We start from the raw sequence: 18,618 nt of genomic DNA on the forward strand, positions 1-18,618 counted from the left end.
AACTGCTGTAATTCTACATATCATGTTCCTACAAATCAAGTAGAACTATGGAATAGTAACATCAGCTACATCACTCTTATTTTATCACAAAATTTAAAACTTTTCCACATAATCCCAGCAGATTTATAGTCACATATCTTTACCAATAGCTCTGTCATAGACATATTGATGCTGCAATGGTTGCTCCCAAATGAATATTTATTAAGGTACATAATCCCCTCAAATATAATTCATGGCCTATTTTCAGTTAAAGGTTTTTGTGTGAGATTAAGTTTGCGTTGTCAATTAGCGATGATCGTCAGGGGACTCAAGGGAGTATTTAAGGAGGTGAAAATCCAATCTAGAAATTTCAGTGAGAAATATTAATCAGATATCAGGGTGCCTGCTTGTTTCTGTTTTGATATAAATGATGACTTCCTTTAAAAATGCCCATGGAAATGAAAGCTAAAATAAGAAAGAAGTGATGTTGTGGAAGTGAAATTAACAGTGGTTCACAATTGAAATAATGTGGGAGAATATGAAGAGTGAATGTTAAAAATCAAAACTTTGAGATTTATTGTCTTGGCATCTTATTTATTTAGTATTAAGCCATTCTGGACAATAGTATAGCGGTTCCTCAAAAAATTAAAAATAGAACTGCTATGTGATCGAGTAATCTCAACACTGAGTATATAACTAAAGGAAACGAAATCAATATGTTAGAGAAATCTTCACTCTCATGTTCAATGCAGCATTATGTACAAGAGCTAAGATACGTAAATGATCTAAGTGCCTATCAGCAGATGAGTGGATTAAAATAATGTAATTTATATACACTCTGAAACACTATTTGGCCTTAAAAGACGAAGGAAATCCTGTCATTTGTGACAACACAGATGAACCTGGAGGACATTATGTTAAGTGAAATAAACCGGCACAGAAAGGGAAATAGTGAATAATCCCACTTATACATGATATCTAAAAAAGTTGAACTTATAGAAGTATAGAGTAGACACCAGGATTGGCAGCTCATGCCTGTAATCCCAGCAACTTGGCAGGCTGAGGCAGGGAGGTGGCTTGCAGTCAGGAATTTGAGAGCACCCTGGGCAATATACCAAGACCTCATCTCTACAAAAAATTTCTCTAAAAAAAGAAACTAGCTGGGTATAATGGTACACGCCTGTCGCCCTCACTGCTCAGGAAGCTGAGTTAAGGAGGATTGCTTGAGCTCAGGAGTTTAAGGGTGCAGTGGGCCCGGATTATGCCACTCCACTCCAACCTGGGCAACAGAGCAAGAGCCCATCTCTTAAAAAAAAAAATAAAGTGGAAAGTAGAAGGGCCTGAGGCCCATGAGAGCTTAGGAAGAGCCAATCAAAGGATATAAAATTCCATTTAGATGGGAGACATAAGTACTGGCGACTATTCTCAACATGGTAACTATGGTTCATAATAATATATTTTATTTTGAAATTTGCTGAGAGTAAATTTTAAGGTTCTCATGATGAAAATGAAAGGACAATTATGTGAAGTAAGCCATAAGGTGATTAGCTGGATTGTGCCATTACACAATGCATATATATTTCAAAACATTGCTTTTGGAGGAGTGTTTTTATAAAATTTCATTTAGATAAGAGGAATGAGTGCTGGTGATCTGTTTCTCAACACAGTGACTATAGTTAATAACAAGGTATTTTATTTTGAAATTTGCTGAGAGTAAATTTTAAGGGTTTCCTTAAAGTTTTATCTTTATAAATGGTGAAAAAAAAGGATAAGTATGTGAGGTAATGCATATGGTGATTAGCTGGATGGAGTCATTACACAATGTAAATGCATTTCAAAACATTTGTCAACTAAAAAATATAATATATATATAATGAGAAAGTTAAAAAGGAAGAGCTTTAAGGGAAATGGTGACAGTGAAAGATGAAAAATATAGCTTATGAGAGTATCTCAGTTTATATACAGTCATCTTGAATTGTAGAACTGGATCTTGGGACTAAAAACACAGGCTTGGCCATCCATTAGCAGACCACAAATCACAGAAGAAAGTGTGGCAATTGATTAGTTCACAAATGAAAAGAGTATTAAAAAAATTAATGCTTCAGAAAATAATATTTGATATTTTGTTTGTAGGCTCAAGGAAAGAAGAGAAGAAGAAAAAGAGAAGAAACAGAAATGCAATCTAGATAATTTTTGCAATGATAAATATGTATCACACACTTGCTAGCATCATGCTAGGGGTTATACATGCCACAAAATAAAACACAATTTCTGTCCTTGAGCTAGTTACACTTAGAAGATAAAGCTGTTAAATGCACAATTAAAATATACAGAGAGGCAGTCCATAAGTGCAAACATGGTGCCATGTGTGCCCCTAGAAGGGATCTTCACCCATAGAGTCATAGAGATGAAACTATTGTTGATTTATCAAAGAGATGATATCTTCATTAAAACAAAAAAAGACATAATAAAGTCTTTGAAAGTTTCAAGAGTAAATCTAAGATGATTGTGTCAGTTGACACAGATGCCAATAAAATGAGCAGCTAACAACACACATATATGAACCTAGGAGCTCAATGACGTCCGTCAAGAAAGCATTTACAATTTGGCACTGGAGGAGGGAGGGTCGAATGCAGGAAATACTAAATGCTGTGTGGATAGCAGGGACACTGAGACATCAAGTACAGGGGATTCTTTTGAGAAGCTTGTTATCGAAGAGGGGGAAAACAAAAAGCTATAAATTATCATGAGCATTGAAGATAAGGAAGTTTATAGTTTTAGGTGCAAGTAAACATTGCTTTGGATATTTAGTATATTTCTAGAATACATATGACGGCCTGCATTACCAGTTTCTATCCTATGGTTTGAATGTGTCCCCAAAAAGTTGAGGGGTTGGAAATTTAATCCCCATTGCAACAAAGTTGGGAAGTGAGGCCGTATGAGAAGTGGCTGGGTCGCGAAGGCGGAGACATCATGGATGGATATGATGTCATTGTGGTGAGGGTGGGTTGGTTATCAGGAGAGTGGTCATTATAAAGCCTGTCAGCCTCCAGCTCCTGGCTCTGTCTTATGTGCTCACCCCTATGTGATGCCTTCTACCATCTCCGGACACCAGTGCCATGCTCTTGATCTCCCTAGTTCCAGAATTGTGAGTAATAATTTTTTTCTTTATAAATTGGCCCGGATGTATAATAATATTCTGTTGTAACAACAGAAAACTGACTGAGTCACTTACCTTCGCTTTGAAATGTAAACTCTGACATATCCAAAGCAAGATCCACTTTTAACTTTCTAAAATGTGGAAATCTACTCTATTTAACAAAACAGCCTACTTTGCAGAAACTCTGTTTATATTTATATTCAGAAATATAAAATATGTAAGTATTTATATATTCAGAATATAAATATACATAGTTTATATTATATTATTAGAATATAATATCATATTTATAGTTATATTATAGAAATATAAATTTTCTGAATAAATTTATATTCAGAAATAAATATTTCTGAATGTGTCTCAGTGGACAGTGTGATGTCACATGTATTCACAAGTTAAATAACGTGTCATTCAATACAGGACTAAGTGGTGACTTCACAGTGTTCAAATAATATATAGGACAAATATACATATAGTAAAGAATATAGGACCCTGAGCCTAAGCTTAGCTAGACTAGACACTATGTGTAAACCATAACACATTTACTGTAAGCATATAGAAAAGTTAAATAGTTTAAAATGTTTCTGTTTTCAAAACTCTCGTGGTATAACAAGTCAGGTTGTTTTTAAAAATCCTGGAATAAGTGGGTGTGTGTGTGTGAGTGCAGGGAGATAGGTCATGATACATCAGTTGCTGCCACAGGCAACGAGGCTACATGGACATGCTTTTATGTAGCTCTGTTTTACTAACAAGGGTTTGAATATAAGGCTTGTAATACAATTTAATAGGGTTGAGTTGTGTAAAACTATTATGTCTTGAATGACAAAGAAGTACAGGAGTTATAAAATAAGTTATAAACTAATTTAAAAGTATTTCTTACTTATTGTGTTACTTCTAGGAAAATGCTGCCCGCAGTAAGTACAGTTTTTATCTGACTCCCCACTGTAGACCCCATTAACTTAATCAAATCACTGTACCTTGTGCTTGCCAACCTCATTATCGTGAGGTATTATGTAGTTATCTTTTAAATTCATTAGACAGAAACCTTTAGTTTAAAGCACATTAATTTCTTCACTTTTCAGAAACCTTTTGCCAGAGGTAGAAATGTATAAGGGTTAATTCATTATTCAAAAAGAAATGCGTTTGATTTGGAATTCTGTTTTGGGTAATCGCTGAAGTAGTTTTACCTAAAAACTTAAAGAAGTTTGTTTTACAGAGTTCCTCACTTACTTCCGTATCTAATTGTATTTTATTTTTAACAAATTTTATTATTTTATTTAAAGTAGCATTTCTCAATGGGGGCATCTTGGCACTTTTAGACAGTCAATTCTTGGGGTGTGTGTTGGGAGGCATCTTGTGCATTGCATGCTGCTTATCAGCACTCAGTCTCTACCCACTAAATTCCACATGATCAGAAATTTAAAAATGTACAGATATTTCCACAATTCCCCAGCAGGGGACTGAGAGTCAGCCACAGTTGGGAATCACAGACATAAAGCCTCCTGTCTTCTCAAATTTTATAAGTTCCAGTCACAAAAATGGCCTGGATAGCAACCAAAAGAAGCATCAGAGAAGGTATGATATTTACCTTTGTTATAACCCAGAATACTACGTGTAGATGTTTTTAAAATGCATACATATTTGTGAATTTTAATTAGCAAAATACATCAGAAGTTGACTTCTTTTTGCTAACAAGGAAGTGACAAACTTACTAACTTGTAAGTAATGGACAGTTTCAAATGAACTCCATTTAACAAAATAGCACCAATTACACAGAAAATGTTGTTTAAATGATTGCGAACTATGAATTCAGGCTATATACACCATTATGTGTTAGATACAATCAAGAGAAAAGCATTGTGTCTAGAAGTGGATATTTCTACATTGACAAAGTTAAATCTAATATATTAGGTCTTTTGTGCCAGGTAATAAACTCTTTCTTCCACACATTGAAAATTTGATGAAGAAATGTAAATCATTGAACCTAGTCGTACATTGTATCGATGCATTCAGTAACAATGTAAGAAGATTACTTTTCCCATCTTAGAGAATTTACTAATATCAAGAGATTTATAAAACAATAATGTATATAGAAGCACTATTCAAAAAATTATTGATAAAGATACCTTCCAACACATAAGAACTCTTTGATTTAAATCATTGTAATGTTTGTAGTATTCTTTATTTCTTTCTAAAATTTGTAGTCATTTGGAAATGGAATAAATGGCATGAGATAAAATGTAAACTATGGCAAAATAAAAAAGGTAAATTATTTGCTTTAGAGATCACTAAAAAATCAATGTAAATTTAAGTCCAGGTTTCTAAGTTGTTTGAATGCTTCTAGAAATAGGGAATAAAGTATCATTTTAAATTGTATGCGAATTCAAATGTATTTTATTTAATTAAATAACTAATGTAACTTCGTAATAATGAGAGTAAATTGATACATTTGATAAATCTACACTGTTTTAGATTTTTCTGATTTGTCTTTCAATATAACTTAGGATTGTCTTTAACTAAAGTATTAATATATATTTTTAAATATCTATTTTGGGGACAATTCATTGAATACTATTGTATTGTTACTGGATTAAAATTAAAATGTCATTTGTTTAAAAAGAAAATGCATCTATATAATCTGATTAATGCTATTGTATGGATTAAAGCCATTAGCAAGAGTAAAACTGTTCCTTAAATGTCTCTCAGTAAATCTATTTTCTTATGTTAAAGGAGAAGATATCACATGGAAGCCATTAGCAATACTCAACATTGAAACAAAAGGTTTTCTATTGCAGAATGAACTCTGGATGTTAAATTACTATTAAAAAAAGACCTGTGGATGTGTGTGTGCATGTGATAGAGAGATGTGGGTAGGGAGCAGGGAGAGAGAATATGAGGGAGAGGGAAAGATTGAGACTGAGAGAAAGAGAGAGAGAAAAGAAAAACATTTGGGGTTTATGGTTGAAACACGTCGTCCAGATCAGGGCTTCATTATCTCAGTTTTGCTGACCCTTCTGGAGTCTTGGAAGTCATGAAATTCTAGAGAAAAGAGAGTGTCTAAGTGGTCATGAGTACTTTTCTAAGAAAAGGAAATATCTTTCCCCTACTCGTCTCCCCAAAATATAAAGATTCAGTGGCCTAGAAATGTAAATATAGTTTATAATTAACTGTTTTTGGTAGAATGAATTCTGATGAGGATAGTGTTTAGTGAAATAGAGGGAAAAATTCTACCTAATTGTTGTTGTCCACATGTACTTAACTAATATGCCAATTAATTGACTAATTGGTACAGCTTTGAAATTAATGTAATTTTAAAGTTATTTCTATTTTAAAAATTATTCCTCATAACTCATCATTATTTCAACTGCTCTGCAACACCCCAAAGATGAAACATATTCATTTTCAGCAACACTTAAGAAGCAATAATGGCTCATACTTATCGGTAGCTCACTGTGTGCTCAATACTGAGCTGAGTACTTTTCCTCAGATCTCATTTTTCCTTTCATCTTTCCAACAATGCAGTGAAGAGAAACTATTAGGATATGCATTTTATTATTAGATGAGAAAACTTACGCTCAAAGGGATTAATCGATTTTCTAAAGTTCAAGGGATAACTGTAGGAAAGGTAGTATTCTTCAAATGTGAGGTTCTTGCCAGTTTCACACTGCTGCAACTGATTTCTCCACCACTACAATATGTTCAGGTGGTATTGAATTACTAAGTAAGATAAAATTAATCAATGGGGACCACTAGAAAATATTCAAAATTACATTAGCCATTGGATCAACAAAGTTTTCTGGACAGTCATCGCTATGCCAATAATTTCTTTCTTTCAGAATTTGCAGCCAAAAGGAGTTGAAGTCCTTAAAAACATGTGTAGCAAGTTTTTCTACAAACCTACATCAGATAATTTTCCAAGTTATTGTATAAGATCTCATGGTCATCACAATCTGAAATATTAAACAATTTAACAATTGGCACAATTGCCTTTACCATGTCATGGTAGTCAAAAAGTGTTGGAAAGGCATGGTAAAATAATTGTTATTTTTTCAACTTGTCCACCCAGGGGAAGACATGGTTTTGTTGCAGGATGGGTGAGACCCAAAACTGAGGCTTAGCCTGGGAGAGTTCTTGGTTTTGCCGAGTAAAGAATTCAAGGGCTAGCTGGTAATGTTAGACAGCAATATTTTATGGAAAGGTACTCCTCTTTGTAGAGCAGGGATAACTTACAGGCAGTGGGTCCTGGGCAAATGTATTTATACTCATGTATACCTAGTTTAATTACATGCAAATTAAAGGATGACTCGATGCAAATTGAGGGGCATGTAACTTAAAACTTTCTAGGAAAAATGTGGTAACTTCTGGGTTGTTGCCATGGAAAGGGTTGATAACTTCCAGGTCATTGTCATGGTACTTATAAACTGTTGTGGTGCTGGTGGAAGTGTCTTATCCTAATGAGCAATGAAGACAGCTAGGGATTGCTTTTGTTGCTGTNAATATATATTTTAAATATCTATTTTGGGGACAATTCATTGAATACTATTGTATTGTTACTGGATTAAAATTAAAATGTCATTTGTTTAAAAGAAAATGCATCTATATAATCTGATTAATGCTATTGTATGGATTAAAGCCATTAGCAAGAGTAAAACTGTTCCTTAAATGTCTCTCAGTAAATCTATTTTCTTATGTTAAAGGAGAAGATATCACATGGAAGCCATTAGCAATACTCAACATTGAAACAAAAGGTTTTCTATTGCAGAATGAACTCTGGATGTTAAATTACTATTAAAAAAAGACCTGTGGATGTGTGTGTGCATGTGATAGAGAGATGTGGGTAGGGAGCAGGGAGAGAGAATATGAGGGAGAGGGAAAGATTGAGACTGAGAGAAAGAGAGAGAGAAAAGAAAACATTTGGGGTTTATGGTTGAAACACGTCGTCCAGATCAGGGCTTCATTATCTCAGTTTTGCTGACCCTTCTGGAGTCTTGGAAGTCATGAAATTCTAGAGAAAAGAGAGTGTCTAAGTGGTCATGAGTACTTTTCTAAGAAAAGGAAATATCTTTCCCCTACTCGTCTCCCCAAAATATAAAGATTCAGTGGCCTAGAAATGTAAATATAGTTTATAATTAACTGTTTTGGTAGAATGAATTCTGATGAGGATAGTGTTTAGTGAAATAGAGGGAAAATTCTACCTAATTGTTGTTGTCCACATGTACTTAACTAATATGCCAATTAATTGACTAATTGGTACAGCTTTGAAATTAATGTAATTTTAAAGTTATTTCTATTTTAAAATTATTCCTCATAACTCATCATTATTTCAACTGCTCTGCAACACCCCAAAGATGAAACATATTCATTTTCAGCAACACTTAAGAAGCAATAATGGCTCATACTTATCGGTAGCTCACTGTGTGCTCAATACTGAGCTGAGTACTTTTCCTCAGATCTCATTTTCCTTTCATCTTTCCAACAATGCAGTGAAGAGAAACTATTAGGATATGCATTTTATTATTAGATGAGAAAACTTACGCTCAAAGGGATTAATCGATTTTCTAAAGTTCAAGGGATAACTGTAGGAAAGGTAGTATTCTTCAAATGTGAGGTTCTTGCCAGTTTCACACTGCTGCAACTGATTTCTCCACCACTACAATATGTTCAGGTGGTATTGAATTACTAAGTAAGATAAAATTAATCAATGGGGACCACTAGAAAATATTCAAAATTACATTAGCCATTGGATCAACAAAGTTTTCTGGACAGTCATCGCTATGCCAATAATTTCTTTCTTTCAGAATTTGCAGCCAAAAGGAGTTGAAGTCCTTAAAACATGTGTAGCAAGTTTTCTACAAACCTACATCAGATAATTTTCCAAGTTATTGTATAAGATCTCATGGTCATCACAATCTGAAATATTAAACAATTTAACAATTGGCACAATTGCCTTTACCATGTCATGGTAGTCAAAAGTGTTGGAAAGGCATGGTAAAATAATTGTTATTTTTTCAACTTGTCCACCCAGGGGAAGACATGGTTTTGTTGCAGGATGGGTGAGACCCAAAACTGAGGCTTAGCCTGGGAGAGTTCTTGGTTTTGCCGAGTAAAGAATTCAAGGGCTAGCTGGTAATGTTAGACAGCAATATTTTATGGAAAGGTACTCCTCTTTGTAGAGCAGGGATAACTTACAGGCAGTGGGTCCTGGGCAAATGTATTTATACTCATGTATACCTAGTTTAATTACATGCAAATTAAAGGATGACTCGATGCAAATTGAGGGGCATGTAACTTAAAACTTTCTAGGAAAATGTGGTAACTTCTGGGTTGTTGCCATGGAAAGGGTTGATAACTTCCAGGTCATTGTCATGGTACTTATAAACTGTTGTGGTGCTGGTGGAAGTGTCTTATCCTAATGAGCAATGAAGACAGCTAGGGATTGCTTTTGTTGCTGTCTGCTGGTTCCTGCTGTTTTTTTTATTTTATCCTGTCTGGATCAGATCCGGTTTTGGTCAGCAGGATAACTAGAAAACAAGTCTTGCCAGTCTCCTACCTCATTATCAAAGCATGTCCCCATCAAGTACATACTTTTCACACTAAAATGGCTTAAATAATGCACCTTTTGTTCAGAGAACTGGCAGAATGTAGAGACAAATGGCAGGATCATAAAAATCTCAGATAACGAAGACACACCAGAATTGTTACACATAAAAACACTTCCGGAGAAGCAATTTCTTTTTTAGAGAACTGCCTAGACAAAACTTATTATTATCTATACCTGTCATAATCATACTTTATCTTAATAAATTCAACATTCATTTAATGTAAGTTAAAATGTTTGCCAAGTAGATGTTTTTGTTCTATTATTCTAAACATGGAAACTGAGGTTAGAAAAGTAAAACAACACTTGCTTTGACTTTGTTTTTCTGATGCTATCTTCTGTTTTTATATTTTTTTTTCAGTTCCTCCTAATTTTACAGAAAGAGGCATAAACATCATATTTTAATATATTATATTGTTTAATAAGGTAAACTAAAACATATAATTTCACTGTTGAATGTGCCTTAGAGAACATAGCAACAGGATACATAATGAAAGAATGAAATCACTGGAATACTAAGACCTCCAAAATCCATAAGCCAACTTTTAAAGCCATACAAAATATGTCAAAACTGCCATGTAGAAGAGAATATTGACTTATTTTACATTACTTCGAGAAGAAAAACTTAGAAAAGTAAATAAACTCAATGGAGAAACATAGTTTAGAAGAATTTTCTATCAGCCAAACTAAAACGACTTTTCTTATAAGATACTTAGATTGCTAGACTGCTAGTACTCAATCAAATGGGCAGTGTCATGGGAGATAAGATGTGCAGCAACCTTACTGTCCAATATTTTCTTCTGCTAGGTGATGTGTTCACTTATGGGCAACTCAGACGTTAATTCTAGAAAGATCAATACCAGCTAGCTGGTGGTTACATATACATGGGCATTAAGAGAGAAGTAATTCCTAATACCAAGTAATCTAGTTAGAGTTAACATCTCCATGGAAATCATAGCAAAGATTGATGAAACAGTCTTGTCTTTGGCATGCAATATGTTTGTTCCCTGGTTCTTTAGCTAGTTTAATGTGTTCACATTTCCAAATTAGGTGTTGCTTTGTGAATATTTCTGCCACTCCCTCTACTCTAATAATTATTGATCTAGGCTGAGTCAATCACTTCCTCAGTCAAGCAATTTCTCCACTGTAATTATTTACTTCTGTGTATACCGTGTCTAAAACACAATTTGCTACATTGACATGAAAATAAAAAGATGTTTTATTGGTCTTTATTCCAAGCTGTCTATTACAGAAGTTTGAAAGTACTGGGTGTCTAGAAAGTATTTATTTTATTGATAAATTAATGGTTGCATGAATAAGTTGATGTTATTATTAAATATATCAACTACATGTAAATATAACAGAATATATTAATTTAAATCTTCATAAAGATAATGCAACAAAACCCTAATATATTTTAGAATAAATGGAAAATTAACAACCTTTGAAGAAAATTAGAAAAGTGGGACAAGGGGGCAGAAAATCTGGTCTTGCATCCCGATTTTATCACTTAAGAACTCTGAGTCCCAGTTTCTTTTAGCTTTAAAATGAACTTGCATTATACCTGCATGTTATCTACAAATACCCTTTAAATCATCCTTGGACATTACCCTCAAGCACTGAAATGAACTCACTGAAATTTTAACTAACAGATTATCTGGAAATATCATGCTATGTTAAGCAGTCAGTAGGGTGGTGAATATTTTTAATGTGTTAATATTAGGGAACAAAATATATTTACTGGGGTGGGATGATCACTTGAGGCCAGAATTTGAGACTAGCTTGGGCAACATGGTGAGACTTGATTTCTACAAAAAAGTGTTTTTAAAAATCGGTTTAGTGTGGTGATGTGTGCCTATAGTCCTGGCTACTCAGGAGGCTGAGGAGGAAGAATCACTGGAGGCTACCAGAGGCTGGGAGCATTAGTTTACAGGAAGGTATGATGGAACCACTGCAGTCCGGCCTGGGCAACAAAGCAAAATCCCATCTCAAAAAACAAACAAACAAAAAAGCTTGCTAAAATAAATTTGTTTAAAATATCATGGAGAAAGGAGTTTCAGTTCTTTTTTTCACCTATATGTTGTAAACATTAATTCAACATATGGTTAGAATGTATATCCCTAATAGCCAAATAAGCACAGGTTTAGAGATCTCCCAAGACCTTATTGACAAAATGGATCATAACAAGTTCAAACAAGCTGTTACAGCCTACTGGGCTAAAACCTGTCTTGTTATTGATTTATAAAGCTTTAAGCACTACTGAAAAACAAAATATAGTAGTATTTCAAAAATTCTTTATAATGGTTTACATATCACCTCTAGAATAGTAAGTAACATAGATTTTTTAATAGTATATACATGCATGAAAAGTTTTTTTACACTGCTGTAATATAACAGTTCAAAAAAAAGGAGCTACAGTTGATTTCTATAGCTCCATGAAAAAGTTGAGAACAGTATAATGAGGATTAGAGTTTTATGTCAATCGCAATAGCCAAATTTTATTGTATTTCAGAATATATTTCCTCTCAATAGCCTAATCTTATTATATTTCAGAATATATTTCCTTCAGTTCAACTATTTAACTTTATAGCTAACAAAAGCACAGCTGAAGGAAAAATACCTTCCATGTAGAAGGAAAGGATTTTCATTAATAAAATTCTAAGTTTAAAAATAGGTTCAAAGAAGGAGCTTTTAACTCACCATATTATTTTAATTTTAGGAACATAATTGTAAAGTATCTTTAATTGTTCTAAGTAAACTTCATAATATATTGTTTTTTTCTATCTTTATTGAATTAAATATAATTTTTGAATACATGAACATTAACATGGTTATAATAGTGAAATTCATAATAAAAAAGGTAAACAGAGAATATGGTTGCTCCCTCTCAGATGCCTTTTATTTCATTTCTACTCATCCATACCTCTATCACTTTCATAGGTTTGTGGTTACTTGTCTTCTTTTTTAAAAAAAATTACCAAAAGTATAAAAATAGACATACTGTTTGGGGATATTTTTTGGAAAATTTCACTTAATAATATATCCTCAAAGTCTCTCCTTATCAGTTTATTCAACCATAGTTTACTTAACTAACTGCATATGTGGGCAAGTATTGCAAGAATTGCATATTGCAAAATCTTTTCATTTTGCAATAATAAATAATGGCTCAATTAATAAACATATATGTAATATTGAAGGTATATTATCTGGGTAAGTATNAGGATTTTCATTAATAAAATTCTAAGTTTAAAAATAGGTTCAAAGAAGGAGCTTTTAACTCACCATATTATTTTAATTTTAGGAACATAATTGTAAAGTATCTTTAATTGTTCTAAGTAAACTTCATAATATATTGTTTTTTTCTATCTTTATTGAATTAAATATAATTTTGAATACATGAACATTAACATGGTTATAATAGTGAAATTCATAATAAAAAAGGTAAACAGAGAATATGGTTGCTCCCTCTCAGATGCCTTTTATTTCATTTCTACTCATCCATACCTCTATCACTTTCATAGGTTTGTGGTTACTTGTCTTCTTTTTTAAAAAAAATTACCAAAAGTATAAAATAGACATACTGTTTGGGGATATTTTTTGGAAAATTTCACTTAATAATATATCCTCAAAGTCTCTCCTTATCAGTTTATTCAACCATAGTTTACTTAACTAACTGCATATGTGGGCAAGTATTGCAAGAATTGCATATTGCAAAATCTTTTCATTTTGCAATAATAAATAATGGCTCAATTAATAAACATATATGTAATATTGAAGGTATATTATCTGGGTAAGTATCTAGAAGTAAAATTTGAGAAATAAAACCTTTAAAATAAAGTTATAATTAACTTAAATTGGATTTTTTCTTGTCTATGTATCAGAAGTTAATTGGTTTAAATTCATATATGTATACAATACAGTGTATAAAAATCTGTAAATTTGTGCAGTCGCTTTGGAAAGCTGATTGGTATTATTTACTAAAATAAACTATTCTTGTAACTCTGATCTAGGAATTATACTCCTAAATAATGCCTACTATATAGTCCACATAACATATTCTAGAATGACCTTTCACATTGAAACAGATTAAAAACTAGAGAAAAAACAAATTGCCATTGAATAATTACAACTATCTAATTGTGATATCTCTGGAAAATAAATACTATATAGCAATTAAGACAAAAACATTGTTGCTACATGCAACAGCATCCAAAAGTATCAAAAAATTATTGATTGAAAAAAGCCAAACAAAATAATGAACGATGTTACTTACATAAACACTAAAAATAACATTATACAAAAGTTGCAGTCATATAATGTAGTCAGTATTTTGGAAAGAAAGAACCAAAAGGTGATTGGGAAGGGGCAGTTGGGACTACTAGTGTGTTGTTAGTATTCTATGACATTATGCGTGTCATGTTTACACTGAGAAAGGAAACCACTCTTCATATTGTCTAATACTTAATTTCTTGTTTGCTAGAAGTTGAAAGAATAAGCAGAGGTGAAATTCATAGTCAGACAAACCGGCACCACATTTCGGGTCTGGGAGTTAAAGTTCAAACCCTGATCTCACTGCTTGTATTATCTATAGATTCCAGCCATTGTATGAGGAAGCATTGCGAAACTCCCTGTTCCCTTCTGTTTCGTTTTGATTACTAGTGCTTGCAGTCCCCACTCACGCATGCCTCACTTGCTGAATCTATTATGACCACCCTCCTCATGAAGCCCCTTTAGAGTTGTGAGCCCTTGAAAGGGACAGAAATTACTTATTTGGAGAGCTCGGTTTCTAGGAAGTGAGTCTGCTGATGCTCCCAGCTGAATAAAGCTCTTTCCTTCCTCAATCCGGTGTTTGAGGGATTTTGTCTACGACTCCTACTACATTTCTTGGTTCCCTGACTAGGAAGCGAGGTGATTGGCAGAGGGTCAAGTTAGGTGGCTTTGGCCTGCCCTGTGGAGCATCCCTGTGGGGGAGGTCAGATCAGCCTGAGTGATGCAGACCCAAAGAGTGCTCCCAGGTAGGCAATTGCCCAGGTGGGACATCTCACCAGAGCAGTTGTGTGGCAGGCTCCCGTGGAGGATACATGCAGCAGCTGAACACCAGGAAGGAACTGGCATGAGGGGTCAAGACGTCTGAAACCTGGTAAGACTAGTCTTTGGAATTTGCTCACTCCATTTGAGTGGAAGCATGGCCTGATCACCCACGATGTGCCCATGTCGGTACTTTCGTTTTGGTTTTAACTTAAATTGCTTGGTATTTGGTTCTGGTTTTGGTTTTGACTTGGCTCGGATTTCTCGATACTCAGGTTTTGGTTTTAATTATGAGATGTGTGTATGCCCTTTTACTCGTTCTTTGCTGTGTGAGGTATGCGTGTGGTGAGAGTGTGAGAAAAACATGGGTCAGGCACAAAGTAAGCCCACCTCATTAGGAACTATGCTAAAGAATTTCAAAAAGGAATTTAAAGGGGATTATGGAGTTACTATGACGCCAGGGAAACTTAAAACTTTGTGTGAAATAGACTGGCCAGCCGTAGAGATGAGTTAGCAGTCAGAAGGAAGCCTGGACAGGTCCCTTGTCTTGAAGGTATGGCACAAGGTAACCTGTAAGCCAGGCCTCCCAGATCAGTTCCCGTATATAGATTCGTGGTTACAGCTAATTTTAGATTCCTCTAGTTTTAGATCCCTCTAAGAGGACAGGCAGCAGCAGTACTAGTAGCAAAGGGACAGTCAGTTAAGGAAGGTTCTCACTCTACCGGCTGAGGGAGGTCAGCACTTAAAGTCCTATCCTATCTGACCCGATGCCCGATGACTCCTGGCAGGAGATGGCACTGATGGTTCCCCCTTACCGAGAAGAAAGGCTCCCCACTCCTGAGACCACAGCATCTACACCCTCACAAGACAACCCCACCCCTAGACCATCCAGAGTAGACAAAAGAGGAAGGGAAGCTGCAGGAGAAACTCCTCCCTTGGCAGCTCACTTACGACCTAAGACTGGAATCCAAATGCCCCTGAGGGAGCAGCAATATACTGGGGTACATGAGGACGGGCACATGGTGGAAAGACACGCCTTTGTGTATCAAACTTTCACTTCCGCCGGCCTCTTAAACTGGAAAAACAATACACTCTCTTAGACTGAGAAATCCCAGGCTTTAATTGATCTGCTCCACACCATTATACAGACTCACAATCCCACCTGGGCTGATTGTCACCAGCTGCTCATGTACCTCTTTAATACCGAAGAGAGGTAAAAGGTACTCCAGGCAGCAACCAAGTGGCTGGAAGAACATGTCCCAGCCGATTTCCAAAACTCTCTAGAACATATAAGAATTCAGCTGCCAGGAACAGACCCCCAGTGGGACCTGAATGATTGGCCAGATATGGAAAGGTTAAAGCGGTACAGAGAGGCATTATTAGAAGGTCTAAAGGGGCTCAAAAGGCTACAGTCGTGAATAAAGTTTCTGAAGTTATCCAGGGAAAAGAGGAAAGTCCGGCACAATTCTATGAGAGATTGTGTGAGACTTACCATATGTGCACCCCCCTTGATCCAGACAGTCCTGAAAATCAGCACATGATTAACATGGCCCTAGTTAGCCAAAGTGCAGAACATATTAAAAGAAAATTGCAGAAACAGGCTGGATTTGCGATTATGAATACATCACAGTTACTGGAAATAGACAATCAAGTGTTTGTGAACAAAGATGCAACCAGCTGCAGGGAAAACCGTAAAGAAGGTGAAAGTCAGGCCCGGTGAAACACTGACTTACTAGCTGTGACCCTTAGAGGAATCCCACCAAAAGGGCAAGGAAAGGGGGGTTCTGGGAAAAACACCTAGTCCAACCACCCATGGTTACAACATAACCAGTGCACCAATTGTAAGGAAACAGGACGTTGGAAAGGTAAGTGCACCCAGTTAAAGGAAAAGCGAGGGGGTTTGGAGCAAAAAGCCTCAGATAAGGATGAAGGAACCTTGTTCAGTTTGGCCAAAGGGTTGCTGGACTGAGAGGACTGGGCTCAAGTGCCCCCAAGGAGCCCATGGTCAGGATGACAGTGGGGAGCAAGGACATTAAGTTTCTGGTCGACACAGGTGCTGAACACTCAGTGGTAACCACCCCGGTTGCCCCCTTATCCAAGAAAACCATTGATATAATTGGAGCAACAGGAGTCTCCACCAAGCGGGCTTCCTATCTGCTGCGAACCTTTTCAGTGGTTGGACATAAAATAATTCACAGTTTCTGTATATGCCTGACTGCCCCCTGCCTTTGCTGGGAAGAGACTTGCTTAGCAAACTAAGAGCCACTATCTCCTTTACAAAGTGGAGCTCTTTACAGCTAGAGTTGCTGGGAACAGGAGTTATCATGGCCCTTACTGTCCCCTGAGAAGAATGGAGACTTTTTCTAACTGAAGCAGGCAAGGAAATAGGGCCAGCTTTAGTTCAACGGTGGCCAAAAGTCTGGGCAGAAGACAATCCTCCCAGGCTGGCAATCAACCAAGCCCCTGTATTCATAAACGTTAAGCCAGAGGCCCAGTCAGTCAGGCAGAACAGTATCCAGTCCCCAGAGAAGTCCTGGAAAGTATCCAGGTCCAACTTGAGCACCGAAAGACTTTTGGAATTATAGTGCCTTGTCAGCCTCCATCCTGCCTGTCCCTAAGCCAGGGACTAAGGATTACCAGCCAGTACAGGACTTGTGCTTGGTCAACCAAGCCACAGTGACTCTGCACCCAACAGTTCCTAACCTTTACACATTTTTAGGCTTACTGCCAGCTGAGGACAGCTGGTTTACCTGCCTGGACTTAAAACATGCCTTTTAGCATCTAACTAGCTCCTGAGAGCCAGAAGTTGTTTGCCTTTCAATGGGAAGACCCAGGGTCAGATGTCACAACCCAGTACACTTGGACCCAGCTTCCCCAGGAATTCAAGAACTCCCCCACTATCTTCAGGGAGGTATTGGCTCGAGACCTCCAAAAGTTTCCTGCTAAAGGCCTTGGCTGCGTCTTGCTCCAGTACATGGATGACCTCCTGCTGGGACACCCCACGGCAGTTGGGTGCGCCAAAGGAACGGACACCCTGCTTCGGCACCTGGAGGACTGTGGGTATGAAGGTATCCAAGAAGAAAGCCCAGATCTGCAGATGCTGGGTACACTACCTGGGATTCACTATTCAACAGGGGGAACACAGCCTAGGGCCGGAAAGGAAGGTCATCTGCAGCCTACCAGAGCTTAAAAGTAGAAGGCTGGTAAGAGAATTCCTGGGAGCTGTGGGGTTCTGCAGATTATGGATCCCCAACTTTGCACTACTGGCCAAGCCTCTGTACCAAGTTACAAAGTGGCGCGACGCAGAGACTTTTGAGTGGGGGACACAGCAGCAGCAAGCCTTCCACAAGTTAAAGAAAAAGCTCATGTTGGCCCCAGCATTGGGGCAACCAGATCTAACAAAGCCCTTCATACTGTATGTATCAGAAAGAGAAAAAAATGGCAATTGGAGTTTTAACTCAGACTGTGGGGCCCTGGCTGAGGCCAGTGGCCTATCTCTCAAAACAACTAGACGGGGTTTCCAAGGGCTGCCCCCCCATGTCTACGGGCCTTGGCAACAACTGCTCTGTTAGCACAAGAGGCAGATAAACTAACATTAGGACAGAACCTGAACATAAAGGCCCCCTATGCTGTAGTAACCTTAATGAATACCAAGGGACATTACAGGCTAACAAATGCCAGACTGACTAAGTACCAAAGCTTGCTCTGTGAGAATCCGCACATAACCATTGAAGTTTGTAACACCCTGAGTCTGGCCACCTTGCTCCCAGCACCAGAAAGCCCTGTCAAGCATAACTGTATAGAAGTGTTAGGCTCAGTTTATTCTAGAAGACCTGATCTCTGAGACCAGCCG

Source organism: Rhinopithecus bieti, unplaced genomic scaffold (genome assembly GCF_001698545.2).
Source record: "Rhinopithecus bieti isolate Rb0 unplaced genomic scaffold, ASM169854v2 scaffold_35308, whole genome shotgun sequence".
Classification (NCBI taxonomy): domain Eukaryota; kingdom Metazoa; phylum Chordata; class Mammalia; order Primates; family Cercopithecidae; genus Rhinopithecus; species Rhinopithecus bieti.